Here is a 17,179-nt window from a genome sequence, read left to right as displayed (position 1 = left end):
AAAGATAATAAACTCTACACCCACAAATTTGATAATTTACATGAATGGACCAATTCCTTGAGAGATGGTAATTAGCAAAATGAATAGGAGAGATACCCTAAATACTCTTACATTTAATAAAGACGCTGAAGCAGTAATTCATAACCTTTAAAAAAGAAAAAAAAAAGAGGCCAGGCCCAGCTGGATTCATCGAAGAATTCTACCAAATATTTATGGAAGCAGTTATACCAATTCTTCACCATATTTTCCAGAAAACAGAGGCAAAGAGAATACTTCTTAACTTACTCTATGAGGCCAGTATTTTCCCTAACACCAAAACCAGTGGGAAAAAAATTATAAGAAGGGAAAACTACTATTATCTCTTATGAATGTATGCACAAAGTTCCCACAAATTATTAGCAAATAAAATCCAACAATGTATAAAAAAGAATTACATACTATGACCAAGTGTGATTTATTCTATGCATACAAATATTGTTTAGCAAAATCAATGCAACCCATTACCATCAACAGAACAAGAAAAATCATATATTTCTATAAATCAACACAGAAAAAAAAATTGACAAAAGTCAAGCACCCTTTCAGGATAATAATAATAATAATAATAATAATAATAATAATAATAATAATAAAAACATCTTCTTAGTAAACTAGGAATAGAAACTTCCTCAGTTTGATAGAGAATATCTAAAAAGAAAATCTACTGGGGGGGCCTGGGAGGGTTCAGTCAGTTAAGCGTCTGCCTTCCGGTAAGGTCATGATTTCTGGATCCTGGGATCCAGCCCTAAGTTGGGTTCCCTGCGCAGTGAGGAGTCTGCTTCTCTCTCTGCCCCTCCTCCCAGATCCCAGCTCTCTCTCTCTCTCATATGCACTCTCTCCCCCAAATAATAAAATCTTTAAAAATAATAATAAAAAAATAAAAGAAAGTCTACTGCTGACATCAAACAATGATAGGAAGTTGGATGCCTTCCCCTAGATGAGGAATAACACAAGGAAGTCTCTTCTCATCACTCTTATTCAACATCATACTTGAAGTCCTGCCAGTGCAATAAAAAATAAAAGATACACTAACTGGGAAGGAAGGAATAGAAGTATCTTTCTTCACAGATGACATGATTGTCTATGTAGAAAATCCAAAGAACTACCCCCCAAAATCTCCTGGGACTAATAAATGATTACAAACATGGCTTCAGGATACAAGGTTAATACACAAAATTCATTGACTTTCCTAGAAACTTACAACAGATCATTGGAATTTGAAATTAAAAAACGCAATACTATTTTAGTAGCTCCCAAAATAATTTATTTATGTATGGATCTAACAAAAGATGTATAAGATCAATAAGCAGAAAACCATAAACTTATTAAAGACTTATGAAGATCTATATAAATAGATACTTTTTATTCTTGGATTGAAATACTTAGTATTGTAAACAATGTTTATTTATCCCATCTTGACCTATAATTTCAACTTCAGCCCCAGCAAAATCCTAGCAGGCTCATTGTTGGATCTCAACAAATTGATGCTGACACTTATTTCAAATATCAAGGTCTTAGAATAGCCAACACAGTTCTTAAGAAGGATGAATTTTGAAGATTCACAATGCTTGATTCAAGATAGATATAAGCCTATAGTAATCAAGACAGTGTTATATTAGTGAAAGAATGGGCATATGGATACATGCAACAGAATAGACTCACATGAACACCATCAACTGATTTTTGAGAAAAGGAGCAAAGGCAATTTGATGGAGAGCTAAGTCTTTGTGACAAAGGTACTAGAACAATTGGATGTCCGTATGCAAAAAAATAAGTAAAAGAATTTAGTTGCAAACCTCATACCTTGTACATAATTAACTCCAAATGGATTACAGACCAAAAATGTAAAATGCCAATCCATAAAACTTCTGCAAAAAAAAAAAAAAAAAAAAACATGAGAGAAAATCTACATTGACCTTAGATTTGGTGATGCATCTAAAAATGTAACACCAATAGCATTTGAAGAAAAAAAAATAATGGCTAGCAGAGAAAGGGATGCAGGCTTCTCGCTGTCACTGTGGGAAGTCACAGATGAAGGGAAGGAGTAGGCTAGAGTGATCCATGTGGTGATAGATCAGAGACATCAGTATTAACCCATATTTAGGTTTATACAGACACAGATGGTCACATACAGAAGTATTTGCATGAATACATACAAACATAGGGTAGCATACACACATAATTCCTTCCTCTGCCTGCTGAGAGTGCCTTAGAAGAACATCCTAGAAATAGTGAGAACACCTGGCAGGCAGATCTTCATTTCTAAAGACTGTACTCCAGTCAAAGGCACCAGGGCTCCTTAAATGGCTGGCTCTCAGGCTGAGGCAGGAAATGACAAGATAACTCTGAAGCATTTCATAATGCTGCAAAACAGGAAAACACTATGAAAGAAAAGACTCATATAATGATGGAAGTGTTACCACAGGAGCCAAATAAAAGAGTTCCCAATGGCCGAAGCTGAAACGATTTAGCATCCAAAAAACCCAGAAAGTAAAAAAAAAAAAAAAAAAAAAAGTACCGGATTACAGCCCAAAGTATCAAATGAATATCTATGCATTCATACTGATATAAGTGATTAAATAAGAAAATAAGATAGTAGACAAATCACCTATGCAGAATTCAAAATAATTTCTGTAACTACTCTACACTGAAGGAGGTCCAGCAGAATTTCTTACTCTTTATGTGTAGTCTGTGCATAATGACTTCCACTTTGAGTATAATATGGAAAGGAAAAAAGAGAAGTGAAGCTTTATAATAGAAAAAAATAGACAAACACTACCTCACCCAAGTGATCAAGCTTAACCTCAACAGTAATAAATCCTCCTGATAGTACATATTCTTCATATGATGTGATGAAAATTACATTTTACTTCTGTGATCTTCCTCCCCAAACACATTTTCCAGCCTGATTTTGAAAACAAAACAAAACAAAATAAGACAAAAACAAAAAAAAACAGCAGACAGATCTCAAGTAAGGGACATTCGATATAATACCAGTGCTTCTGAAACCTTTCAAGGTCATCAAAAACAAGGAAAGTCAGAGACATTGCCACAGCCGAAAGGAGCCTAAACAAATACAGTTAATGAATGTAATGTGGTACCTTGGATGAGATCCTAGAACAGAAAATGGACATTAGGAGAAAACTGAGGAAATCTGAATAAAATATGAGCTTTAGTTTATTTATTAGTAACGTGTCCATATTGATTCATTAGTTGTGGCAATATACCATGCTAATGCAAGATGGTAATAATAGGGAAAACTGAGTATGGGATATATTGCAAGTCTCTACCATCTGAAATAATTCTGCAAATCTAAAACTATTCAAAAATTGAAAGTTTATTTAAAAACACATAAATATATTTTAATAAATATAAAAATATGAAAGCATATCTTTTGTATTGTTTTTAAAAAGACAGGTAACACCCAGTCTTGGCAAGGAACATTCTTATTTTGCCGGTAGGACTATAAAATGGGACAGCATACTTTCTATAGTCTTTTCACTCTTATGAAAGTTTCCAGGAGTGAAGAAAACATAAAACTACCATAGGCTGGTAAAAGGAATGTTCACAGCAACTTCATTCATAATAGCCAGAAGTTGAAAACAGTCCAACATCCCTCAACAGGAGAATAAATAATTTATGGTATCTTCATACAACAGGAGATACTTAGCATTAAAAGATATTTATCATCCATCTCAATAACATGGATGAATCTCAATACTTCTCTTAAGCAGAAGAAGCCAGACAGAAAAAAAATATACACTGTAGGATTCCATTTACATATTTTTCTAAAGCAGGCAAAAGGACTCTACAGTGAAAGGATTCAGAAAAGCTTTGTCTGAGGAGGTGTTGACTTAAGGAGGCCCAAGGGAAATTTCGTGGGTAAAAGAAATGTTCTACATCTTAAAGGGGTATAGCCTACATGAGTCGAAGTTCAGAGTTGTACACAAGATTTGCACATTTCACTCTACTTAGATTTTAACTTCAGAAAGAACTGTAAATACACAGGAAAAGTAATATCAATGTATCTAACCCTTGAAATAATGGCACCCCCAGCTATATTTATGATGATTGCATTAATGTCATATTTGCTTCCTAATATGATTTATCATTGAGATTAAGTGCAGGTTGAAAGAATGATTTAAAATTCAATAATTAACATTTTTGGCTTTTGAGGCTTTTAGAAAAATAAGTGCAGCTAATACACGTTACATTAGTTTCAGGTGTACAACATAGTGATCCCACTTCTCTATACGTTATGCTGTGCTCATGGCAAGTGTAGCTACCATCTGTCACCATACAACCCTATAATTAGCATGTTTAAATGTTTACTATGAATCATCGCTAGAGCAAAACATCTATAAAAAAACAATTATTGCCCACTTCACAGGTGAGTAAATTAGGGCTCAGAGAGAAAGGAGACTTGTTCAAGATTACTCAGAAAGGATAGGGGCAAATTCCACAGACTACCAGTATCTTTGGGGCTGGCTCTTCACCAGGTGGGGGTAGGAAGCAGCAAAAGCCAAGGTTAATAATGTAATGAATGGTGAAGTCAGCTGAGTTTTCAGGATTTCTGGGCGAAAGCGACATGGAAATCAGATGTGGAGTTTTATTGCCTGATATGAGGAATTAAAGTAGCTCACCAGGAGAAGCAAGTGTTTTCCTGACACTAAACTCCAAGAGGAATGTAGAACTCCGGCCAGGAGTCCTTGTATAAGAGCCGGAGAGCACCCTCAGGCCCAGTGCATCAAGTAGCAGTTTCACAAAACATGCAGACTCATTCTCAAGCTGACCCTTTCTCACCCTGATGTTCCATCAAAACCAGAAACTGGTTGCAGGTGCCTTGCTCTGCTACCAACTTCACCCACCAAGGAGCTCCATTCCAACACAACCAATTTCATTCGCTGTAGCCTGCATTAATCAGCCTATTAGTAATCATGCTAATTGAACTATTTGTTGTGAGTTCAATCTGATCTGCTACTGAGGAAAATAAACATCTTGGTTTATCCATGGCATGTGTTCTCAAGAAATGCTTCACTTAGCACCCAGCTGTAAATCTGAATAAAATGGAGAAGAGAAATTTCCACAGACAAATGTTTTGGCTAACTGTCTCCTATGGCATTTCAACTGAAATCTTCTCTTCAAAAATATAGCTGCCATTTGAACCAATATTTCTTCAGTTTATTCCATTTCCAATTAGTGGCTCAGCTTTGCGTTGGCATTTCTGTTTTAGCAGCTGCAGTGAAATCAATGGGCCAAATGTTGCCTCCCCCCTTTGCTTACACTCCACTTTTACTGATACACACAGGCAGAGCGCAAGTACCACAGAGCAAAAAGCTGGCCCAGAATAGCTACTGTCCTATTCATTAATGCCTCGATGAGTCGATGACAGCAGAAATCAGTGAGAGGTTTTCTGAAAAACATAAACAACCTTGAGTATGGCTCAAACGAAGGGTCTTACTTATAAGCAAAAGGGTTATTAAAAGCAACCACACAACTGCAGCTGGAGGGGTTAATGCTTTCTTGCCTCCCAGTATCAAGAAATCATGTCTCATAATAAAGATAGTCCTATTACAAAAGTTTGAGGACTCCCTTTTTAGAACAGACATCGAATTAGTAAGCATCTCTCAAGTAGAGACTTAGCGCTGTGCTAGCCCTACAGGACTTGATCAAAAGCAAAAGTTGTTATTCTCCTTCTGCAGTGATGTTAGAAATATTTGCAATGACTAGATTTTCCAAAGAAATGGAGTGAAGTTGTAAAGAGCAAGGGGCATGGCTTTTGCCCAAGGGCTTGAGGCATTGCTCTGTTCCTCAGATGCCTTTCTTTCCCACTTGAGAGTGTGAGGTTTGTCTCAGAGCTAATGGCTGCAGGATAATTCTAGTCTTGGGAGGGAGGAAGATGATTCTGTTTTATCTTCGGATGTGAGGGTATATGAATCCTTATGAGTAGTGCTGGCCCTCCCAGTGCGCTGTCCAATATGGTAGCCAGCAGACAAATGTAGCTACATCAATTGAAATTTTAAATTAAAAAATTCAATTCTTTACTTGCACTAGTCCATTTCAAGTGCTTTGACTGCCAGAAATACACCGTCTCCATCATTGTTGAAAGTCTTACTGGACAGCCTCACTCCACGTAAGTGAAAAGACTCCTGAAGTCACTGCCTTAGATGATTCTGGTTGAATTCAAGATTCTCTCGTTTTAGAAGACCTTGCTTGATACATGACAGAGACTTTCAATCTGACTGCAAAACCACTGACTCAAGGGGGGTGAGTTCCTGTTACTCCCAGTCATAGCATGACCGCAAGATCATGTTCAAAAGCAGCAGTGTACTGGAAACCAGAGTCTTGACCTCAGGAAGCTTACAATCAAGACATTTCTCTCCCTCTTGCCTTTCTTGTCCTCTCGCTTTGTCCATGTATGTCTCCCTTGGTGTCACATAGTCTCCCTCTTTCTCTGATTATTTTTTGCCTTGCCTACTCATCAGTGAAAGAACTCTAGGCTCATTTATGCCCTGGAAAATTAATGATTTAATAGGAGAAGACTGGTTGCTAGGTTTGAAGACAGAAGTTTCAACACCATAAGTTTGCTTCTGAATTCTTTGCATATTGTTGTAAAAATATTTCCCTTTCCCTTTGAGAACCAATGGCATCCACCAGGATACAGTGAAACCTTTGGGTATGCAGCAATGTCTTGCCAGACGGATGAACTGGTAACTGTCCGAGCTTATCAAAACACTATTGTGATGTCAAGACAGCTGCAAGACTGTTTCAGGAAAGCCTAATTACAGTGGCTGGGAGACAAGCTTGAAAGGAGAAAATGCTGTCCCTAAGTAAGATAAGCAAGTGGAACTTTACAAATGTATATTCTCGTCCTCCTTGTCTCCTCTGTTGCCAACAGGCAGCCAAAAAGCCAGCAGGGTTCTTTCAAAGGCTGTCTTTCCATTAGGACTTCAATGGCATTGGCAATAAAAGGTGAGACAGAAGGGCATGCAAAATGGAGCTGAATGCCACCCTGGAACCAAGTTTATTATGCTGAGAACATACTTGTTGCTATGCTAATGGGATAGGATTATAGTTCTCTGACTATTTAAAATTTTCCAGCACAAATGAGGCAGTGTAGTGGGGCTGTTACATCATGTAGTTTCTCAAAGGGCTGATGGCTCCTCTCCATTTACACCTCCTCCTCTTGCACATGGCCCCTTTTCCTGGTGAGAAGACGCTTTTGCTTTTCACAAAGTGGTCTCATTTGCTTGGAAAACATCATGAGACTCACTTAGGATTCATAACAGCCAGATTTCATCAGGACTCCACAAAGGTAAAGATGTCTTGGCCATGTTCCAAATGTGTTCAAGTCCTCGTCCTTCTACCTCTCTCTGCTCCATAGCTACTCCACCAAAAACAGCAAGAGAAAAGAAATGGGCCATTCAGCTGAAAAGAAGCATTGGAGTTGAAAGGTTTGGTTTAGGTGTTTTATTTTTTTTTAATCCTCCAAGTTAAATTGGGTTCCACTATCTGGATAAGACAACAGCAAAGGAAGGTAAATGCAGGGGAAAAAGAAGGTGAAGAAAAGATAAACTTGTGTTGGAGAAGTCTGTCCTTTATTGGGGATGAAGCTTAAAAATCAATGGTAAACACAAAGTACCTGAAACAAAGAGTGACCCAAAACCAAAATGTTTACCTTTACACTCCCCAAGTCTATCCACTTGTCTTAATTACTATGACCAGCCTAACCTAAGCTAGCGTCTTCCTACAACTGGAGTCTATGGTCTCCCGATGGTCCATTGGTCCAGCTGCTATTGCTTTGCTCCAAGGAATTCATTCTCCTCGCTGAGGGCAGAGTCATGTTTGAACTTCTGCTTAAGTATCTCTAAGATTCTGTGGTGCTTTTTACATAAAAGCAACCTTTCTTAATATGATTAACAGGTTCTATAAATCACAGCCCCTCCTCCACTCCTCCAAGAAGCCCCAGCCTACACCGCTATCATAGGCTTTCTCAGTCAAAGCCTTCTCTCAAGTATCATACTTTAGCCAGTTTCCAGATATTCATATATCCCTGTCTCCTCTCTTTGGAACCCTCTTTCTTCATCTCTTCACCCATGTAACTAATTTTTCACCTTTATATCTCAGCCAGATAGATCCTTCTCTGACTTTCACCCGGAAGCCTTCCTCAACCTAACTAGGCAAGAAGCCTTGAATGTAGTCTCTGTTGTCTCTGTATTCTGACTTTACCTTTGTAATTGTTACTGAGGTTTCATTTTCACATTCATTGTATGCATATTTGATTGATGCTTTTTCTTCCCCCACTAGCTTTGTAAGGTCAGGGAACAGGTCTTTCTTGCTTATAATTATATTCTTGGGACCATGCTGGCACCTGGCACTAAATAGCAACTCAAAATTATCTGAGACATTAAGACAGACTAGGAAGGAGGCAGGGACTTATCCGGACATAATACAATGCATTCTCTGAAGAGTGGGACTGAGTCTATGACTCTTTGTGGTAACTTCCTGATAAATGATTGTTGCTTTATCTAAAGCAGTTGGAAATGATGGACTGAAAGAGCAAGCAGGTCTAGCAGGAAAGTGTCCTATGTATAGCAAAGAGCACATCTAGGAGAAGAGAAGTATACATGTGATGAGCAGCAGCAGAGGTCTAGCCTGGGTGTGTCTTTCCTTGATTTGGTGGCTTTATTCGAGCCAGACTCAATGTGTTCTAAGACATACGGCCAAACTCAATTGTAAGCCCTTTCCTTTAAGGAAGGGGACCTTAGCTGAATTTGCTTTCATCAGATATTGGAGGCAAAAGGATGGAATACATGGCATCCGCCAAGCCCTCAGATCCCAAATCAAATTATACAAGTGTTACCAGTGAGCTTACTAAAGGGCCAGTTGGACAGCATTAAAAGGTACCCCTTGTAAAAATTAGCCACAATAGCTTATTGACTCTAGGGTTATTTCCCCAAATGTAGAAATTTCAGTTCACCAAATAGGGTGGTAGTCTATAAAATATCCTAACATACTGCCTAGCATGCTATTATTTCACAATAATTAATTTTTGTTCAATCTGGTACAGACTATATAATAGTATTCTGTTTGATATTTGCTAAACCTAAACAATAGCAGCTCCCCAGACATTCCTGTTAGGTCAGCCGAGAGCTCCATCCAAATCCTAGTGCTCCCTTTGCAACATTAAACTTGCATTTGGAGATGCATGTTTTTGTGTATTGTTGGAAGCTTTGATGACCCTGAGCTCCTCGTAAGATGGATGTTAACTTGCTCCACCTAGATACTGTGCAGAATGACACATTTCTGTATTGTCAAGTTGTCATTTCTCAATTGTATGAGCCCAACAAAGAGCAACAAGATTTTAACTGATAACATTAAATCCATTACTACTCTTCCTTATTACAAACCAGGGCTAAAGCAAAAAAAAAAAAAAAAAAAAAAAAGAATATAGAAAATTTAACAAAATTCATGTCTGTATGTTCCATTTAAATTCTGGCATTTAGCCATGAATATTGAATATTCATGAATACTGTTAAATAAAATTTTCTACATCAGCTACATGCAAAAGAATGAAACTGGACTATTTTCTTATATCTTATAAAAAATAAATGCAAAATGGATTAAAGACCTAAATGTAAAAACAAACAAACAAACAAACAAACGACCTAAATGTAAGACCTGAAACCATAAAAATCCAAAAAGGAAATGAGAAATTCTTGGACATCAGTTTTAGCAATATTTTTTGGACCTGTCTCAGACAAAGGCAACAAAAGCAAAACTAAGCAATCGTGGCTACATCAAACTAAAAAGCTTTTGCACAGTAAAGGAGAGTACCAGCAACTTACTGAATGGGGAAGATGCTTGAAATGATCTGATAAGGGGTTAATAAACCGAAATATTTAAAGATCTCATACCACTCAATACCAAAAAAAAAACAAAACAAAATAAAAACAAAAACAAAAAAAAAAAACCAAAAAACCCCAAACAATTTGATTACAAATGGGCAGAGAACCTGAATAGACGTTTTTCCAAAGAAGACATACAGATGGCTGCCAGACACATGAAAAGATGCTTAGTATCACTCATCATCAGGGAAATGCAAACCCAAGCCACAATGAGATGTTACCTCACACCTGTCAGAATGGCTAGGATCTAAAAGGCAAGAAATAATAAGTGTTGGTAAGGATGTGGAGAAAAGGGAACCATTGAGTACTAATGGTGGGAATGTAAATTGGTGCAGTCTCTATGGACAACAGTATGGAGGTTTCTCAGAAAACTAAAAATGGAACTACCATATGATACAGCAATTATACTTCTGAGTATTTGTCCAAAGAAAACAAAAACACTAATTCAAAAATATCCATGCAACCCATGTTCATTGCAGCATCATTTAGTATAGCCAAAATATGGAAGCAACCTAAATGTCCATCAACAGATAAATGGATAAAGACGATGTGGCATATATATGCTATGGAATATTACTCTACCATAATTAAAAATGAAACCTTGCCATTTACAATATGGACAGACCTAGAGAGCATTGTGGTAAGTAAAACAAGTCAAAGAAAGACAAATATCATACGATTTCACTTATATGTGAAATCTAAAACCACCACCACAAATGAACAAACAAAAGGGAAACACTTATAAAGAAAACTGGTAGTGGCCAGGGGGATGTGGGATGGGATGAGGAGGAGTGAAATAGGTAAAGGGGATTAAGAAGTATAAAGTTGCAGTTATAAAAATAAATCACAGGGATGTAAAGTACAGCACAGGGAATATAGTCAATAATATTGTAATAACTTTGTACAGTGACAGATGAGAACTACAATTATTGTGGAGGACATTTCATAATGTATATTAATGTCAAATTGCTATGGTGTACACCTGAAGGCAAAATAATATTGTATGCCAGCTATACTCCAATAAAAACAATTCTGGCATTCAGATATTGGACTTAATGAATGATTTTGTAAATAAAGTTGTCGGAGTTAAGAAGGACTCTAATTTATTAAATTCTTGGTTTTTATCTAGCAATTTTATAAAAACATGAAAAAATAAGGAGATGTTCAGATTTGTTTACATCATCCTTAGGTGCTTAGTTATAGTATGAACACCATGGTTTTCTATACTGAAATAGAAAAAAAAATCCTTAGAGACATGTGTAATCATTTGGATCTAGTAGTGCAGTGTTTATTCATTCATTTTGAGTCCATTAGAGTGTAAATTAGATTTGATTTGCTTGCTCTGATTGGCTTAATTGCCCCAGTTACAGCTGAAGTACAAATAAAATTGTAATAAATTGAACAGATGTTTAACCTACTCTACTAAGATCTTTAATAGTCAATTCCAATTGCAATTTACATTCAGCAATTTAACAAGACCCTTAGGAAACGTATTTGATTATTAAAACAAGCTGTTTCTGTGTGTGATGGAAACAAGACCATTGTGTCACATGTTTTGGTCTGATTCAATTCTTTTATATTTAATTTTATCTCATTAAGGGGAAACACACATACACATAAAATGAATGCATGGCTTCAGAAGTTAGTTTGCCAGATTAAAAAAAATGGACACCACATTCAAATTGATGCTAGGAGGGAAATTTTTCAGCATTGTAAAATATCTTACAAAGAAACAAATCCTATTACATTTTCCAGGAACATCTTCACTAATAGTCTTTTTATAGCCAATAGGAGAAACTCACCTTAAGTAAAGCATCAATTAGAAAACAACCAATTCCATTATTTAGATTCTGCATGTCAATCATCCTCAACTCATGTAGAATTAAGAAATATCCTTACAATGGAACTGGAGGGTATTATGCTGAGTGAAGTAAGCCAGTCGGAGAAGGACAAACATTATATGTTCTCATTCATTTGGGGAAGATAAATAATAGTGAAAGGGAATATAAGGGAAGGGGGAAGAAATGTGTGGGAAATATCAGAAAGGGAGACAGAACGTAAAGACTGCTAACTCTGGGAAACGAACTAGGGGTGGTGGAAGGGGAGGAGGGCGGGGGGTGGGAGTGAATGGGTGACGGGCACTGGGGGTTATTCTGTATGTTAGTAAATTGAACACCAATAAAAAATAAATTAAAAAAAAATATCCTTACAAAACACACATGGCTTTGCATTGTCTTCCCCAATACTTGCACTTTAATTTAATGTGACTGTTAAAGATACTGTATAACTTCTGTGTGATCTGTTGTTAAGAATGCTTGGCAGAAACTGGCATATTGCAGCTCTTGTAGTTCCTCGGAATTTAGGATGGATTTTGTGTCTAGTTCTATAAATTTATAATGTGAACTTCCAAAAAGATTTCCAGTTATTATACACTGAGGCCATGTTTCAGTAAGAGGAAAGTTAGTTTACCAGGATGATAAGCTTGTCGTATGGAAAAGAATCAGTCGAAAACCAAATAAACATTAAGAATCAGCTAATCTTGGAACCAAAACTCAAACGCCTACAGGAACCAGGGAAACAGCCTGAATGAGTGAAGCTCCCAGAAGGGACATTGGTGAATTGAATCCCTTCTTTAAAGGGATGGGCACATTCAGCTCTAGCCAATCACTGCAGTGACAGAATGCAAGACCGGGATGACAGAGATTTGGAATTTTCATGAAACACTCAGAATCCAGATTTTTGTAAAAAAAACTCTCTTGATTTAAAAATTTGCAACTACTTCAAAAAGTTTCTTAGTATTTTCCATGTTCAACAGCAACCAAAAATTTGTGAACCAAGCAATTCCCAGTTTAGGTAATGCTGTTTACTCATTGATCTACTTAATCCCAACATGTAGAGTTGATGGAATAAGACCCTGATAATTCAAGTGATCATTATACCTTAATGGTAAAACTATAAACTAAAACCGTTTCTTCAGTAAGTTACAGGTTCTGATCCCAGTTGCAGCCCAATGTAGCTACCCAACCTTGGGCAAATAAATTACTTAATCTCTCAAATCCTCAGTTTTCTAATTAATAAAATAGATGTAATAATAGTATCTATAGCACAAGCTTGAGAATAAAGTGAAATAATATGTAAAGAGCACTTAGCTATTACCTGGTAAATATTCAATTCAATGAGTGCCTATTACCTGGTAAATATTCAATAAATGGAAATGATTACTGTCATCAGTATTATCATTCCAGATCATTCTGAAAAAGGAAATAATGATAAATCCCAATCTTATGGATAAGGCATTTTATTAAAAACACATTTCAGATAGGAAACCATACAGTTCTTATAAGAAAACACGAGATAAGAGTTCCTTGGGATACCTGGGTGGCTCAGCGGTTGAGCATCTGCCTTCAGCTCAGGGCATGATCCCAGTCCAGTGATTGAGTCCCCATTGGGCTCCCCGAGAGGAGGCGGTTTCTCCCTCTGTGTCTCTGTGTCTCTCTGTGTCTGTCACGAATGAATAAATAAAGTCTTTTTTAAAAAAACTCCCTTGACATGGGTTTTGCCAATGATTTTTTGGATGTTTTACTTAAAGCACAAGCAACAAAATAAAAAATAAACAAGTAGGACTGTATCAAGCCAAAAAGCCTCTGCATGACAAAGGAAATCATTGACAGAAAGAAAAGGCAACTTACTGAATTGGAGAAAATGTTTGCAAATCAGATTTTCTGATAAGAATTACATATCCAAAATATATAAAGATCTCTTACAACTCAGTAGGAAAAAAAAAAAACAATTAAAAAACGTGTAAAAGACCTGAAAAGACATTTTTTTTTCAAAGAGGATATATATGAATGCCCAACAGGTACATGAAAATGTGCTCAACATCACTAAGCTGAAGAGAAATGCAAATCAAAACTGCAATGAGATACCACCTTCATGCCTATTAGAATAGGTATTATCAAAAAGGTAAGTGATAACAAATGTTGGTGAAGATGTAGGGAAAGGAAACCCCTGTGTATTGTTGATGGGAATATAAATTGGTACAATCAACAAAGAAAACAGTACAGAGGTTACTAAAAAAATTAAAACCAGAACTAACATATGATCAAGCAATTCCATTCTGGAGAATATATTAAAAGGGAATGAAACATTATGTCAAAGAGTTATCATCTCCCATTTTCACAGCAGCATTATTCACATCAGCCAAGGTGTGGAAACAACCTAAGCATCCATCAACAGATGAATGGATAAAAAAGTTGTATGTATATACAATGGAATATTATTCAACCATAAAAAAGGAAAGAAATTCTGCCATTTGTGACAACATGGATGGACCCGGAGGGCATTATGTTAAAGACAAATATTGTATGATCTCACTTATAGGTGGAATCAATGTACATATATAAAATAAAAATAAATATATATATCTATAGAAATAAATATATAAACAAACATATATAAATTATATATTATATAATACATATATGTATAGTTTTAAAAATAAACCAAAACACATAGAAAAAGAGACCAGATTTGTGGTTACCAGAGGGGCAGAATTTGAAGGAGGTGGTCAAAGGTACAAGTTTCCAGTTGTTGTTTTTTTTTTTAAGATTTTATTTATTTATTAGTGAGAGACACAAAAAGAGAGAGAGAGAGGCAGAGACATAGGCAGAGGGAGAAGCAGGCTCTATGCAGGGAACCTGATGTGGGACTCTATCCCGTGACTCAGGATCACGCCCTGGGCCAAAGGCAGATGCTCAACCACTGAGCCACCCAGGCGTCCCGTCAAGTTTCCAGTTTTAAGTACCAGGAATGGAATGTACACCATGATGACTACAGTAACACCGCTGTATAGTATATGTGGAAGTTGTTAAGAAAGTCGATCCTAGAGTTCTCATCACAAGGAAACAAACATTTTTTTTTCTTTTTTCTGGCATCTATATGAGATGGAGGATATTCATAAACTTACTGTGGGAATTGTTTCATAACATATATAAGTCAGATCATGAGGCTGTATACCTTAAACTTAGTGCTTTATGTCAATTATGTCTTAATAAATCTGGGAAAAATCTATTTCAAAATCCTAGGAGACAGGATACTAAGGTAATGACTCCATAGTCTCCATTTCTCTGACAAGTTAAAGAAGTGGTTTAAAAGAACATCAATGGAAAAGGAGAACCCAAAGAGATGTCTCTAAGAAGCATTGTATTCACGGACTACCTCAAGAACCTCACTTCCAGTAGATTCAGGGGCATTGACCAAGCAATACCTCCCCCCATCCACCAACCCTCAACACTTTTGAAAAAGATCGTAACAAAGCCAGGAGGGGAAATGGTTTTCTTACTAAATGTTTATGTTCACCATTTTGAGGCAAAGTAAAACAACACAAAATAGAAAATCTTAAGCTGTTTATTTGTTTAAACTAATCCTGTCCTTTTATTCCATCTAAATCCACAGTGACCTAACGCTTACAGAACCTGCCTTCATTATAGACTCTTTTTTATGACAATTTTTTGCCACATTTAAGCTACATGAAGCTCAGGAGTGATTTCCCAATTATACCATTCCAGTCAAAGGAAAGGAAAAACGACATACTTCTAACTAGAATATCAAATAGGATCTTTTGGCTATTTTCCACATGTTCAAAAAGGAGAAGTTTTGAGTAAATGTGTACAAAATTTGCAAAGAGAAAAATACAGAGGATATCGGGATACTATGCAGTCTGAAAATCCTGTTAAATTTTCAAAAGAGCTGGGTGCCTAGGTGGTTCAGCTGGTTAAATGTCTGCCTTCGGTTCAGGTCATGATCCCAGAGTCATGGGATTGAGTTCTCCACTAGGTTCCCTGTTCAGTGGGGAGTCTGCTTCTCCCTCTGCCCCAACTCCTGCTTGTGCTCACTCTCTCGCTCTCCCTTTCTCTCAAATAAATAAATAAATTCAGCTGGGCATTAATCATGGTACACCATAGTTAAAATGGATGAAAATTCTATACAAAGTTTAAATCTGTGTGTTTTAAAAATAATTTTATGTTTTCTCATTAGAAGTAAAGTATTTCTAAAAATTACAGCACTTTAGCAAATAACATCCTACACGTTAAAAAAGTACTTTCTATGGCTTTGCAAATAATTCCCTTTGTTTATTTTCACTATATAGTGAAAAGAACGAATAACATCATGCAATGACACTTAATTTGATTTTTTGGCATGATCCTTGGCAGAAGGCGGCTCTGTTGACTTGTATTAATAAGGAAGCACACATTCTCCTGGTAGCCCACAAGGAATGGTCAAAAAATAAAGCAACTGTGAAAGAGTTAAATCACACCTTAAGCAAGTAAACTAAATATTTTTGAGAGTTTTCCTAGCTCCCACATAAAAATTACTTTAAATAAAACTTGAATTATAAATGATACAGCTCTACTATAATACCAAGGGATGAAATTTGGGTGAAATGATTGGTCTCCTTTTTTTCAGAAAAAAAAAATGTGTTGGGAGCCCTCTATACCTAAAATTCCGTAGAGTGAAAAGATTGCCAAGAGCCATCTAATTGTGCTCAGTATTCTTGGCACTTTTCACCTCTAGAATACCCTACACAGGACAGATCCAGGGAATGTGACAGTCTTTCTGTTAATAAGAGGATTCTGCAAAGCCTTCTCTGTGGCTTCAGGGCAAAACAGTCTGGCACCTCCAGATCTTCCCAAACAGATCATCTGTTCTTTTCTGGTTAGCCATGTGTATCTAGAAACCATTAAGAAGTCCTTTTAAAAAGGCTTCTCTACCCTTTTGTTCTAAATGAGCTCTTATTCTCCTTCTATTCTTCTTCTAACACTCTCTCTTCTACTTCAACTAATGGAACTGTGAGAACTCAAGGTGGACAGAAGACATTTTGCCTCTGTGGCAAAGGAGCCCATTTGAAGGTTTCCAAATATCCTTCACCCGGACAGTGAGATGTAGTGCACCTCTGGAGACCCATCCAGATAGCTACACAAAGTTGGATCCTGTGTGGTATACTTAGACAAATCTTTTATTTTTTATTTTTTTTTAATAATAAATTTATTTTTATTGGTGTTCAATTTGCCAACATACAGAATAACACCTGGTGCTCATCCCGTCAAGTGCCCCCCTCAGTGCAAGTCACCCATTCACCCCCACCCCCCGCCCTCCTCCCCTTCCACCATCCCTAGTTCGCTTCCCAGAGTTAGGAGTCTTTATGTTTTGTCTCCCTTTCTGATATTTCCTAC

The 17,179-nt window shown here is 36.7% G+C and overlaps 1 long non-coding RNA gene across 1 annotated transcript in view; it reads left to right on the top strand.

Annotated features, from left to right (window-relative positions):
• Positions 1-15,325, top strand: part of LOC111091465 — a 48,147-nt gene extending 32,822 nt beyond the window's left edge. The window contains exon 4 of the long non-coding RNA XR_005355284.1: positions 15,032-15,325. This is a non-coding gene — a long non-coding RNA (uncharacterized LOC111091465). The remainder of the gene's footprint in view (positions 1-15,031) is intronic.
• Positions 15,326-17,179: the final 1,854 nt, after the last annotated feature.

The sequence above is a fragment of the Canis lupus genome, chromosome 2, assembly GCF_011100685.1.
Source record: "Canis lupus familiaris isolate Mischka breed German Shepherd chromosome 2, alternate assembly UU_Cfam_GSD_1.0, whole genome shotgun sequence".
Classification (NCBI taxonomy): domain Eukaryota; kingdom Metazoa; phylum Chordata; class Mammalia; order Carnivora; family Canidae; genus Canis; species Canis lupus.
This window is presented reverse-complemented; position numbering and strand designations above follow the sequence as displayed.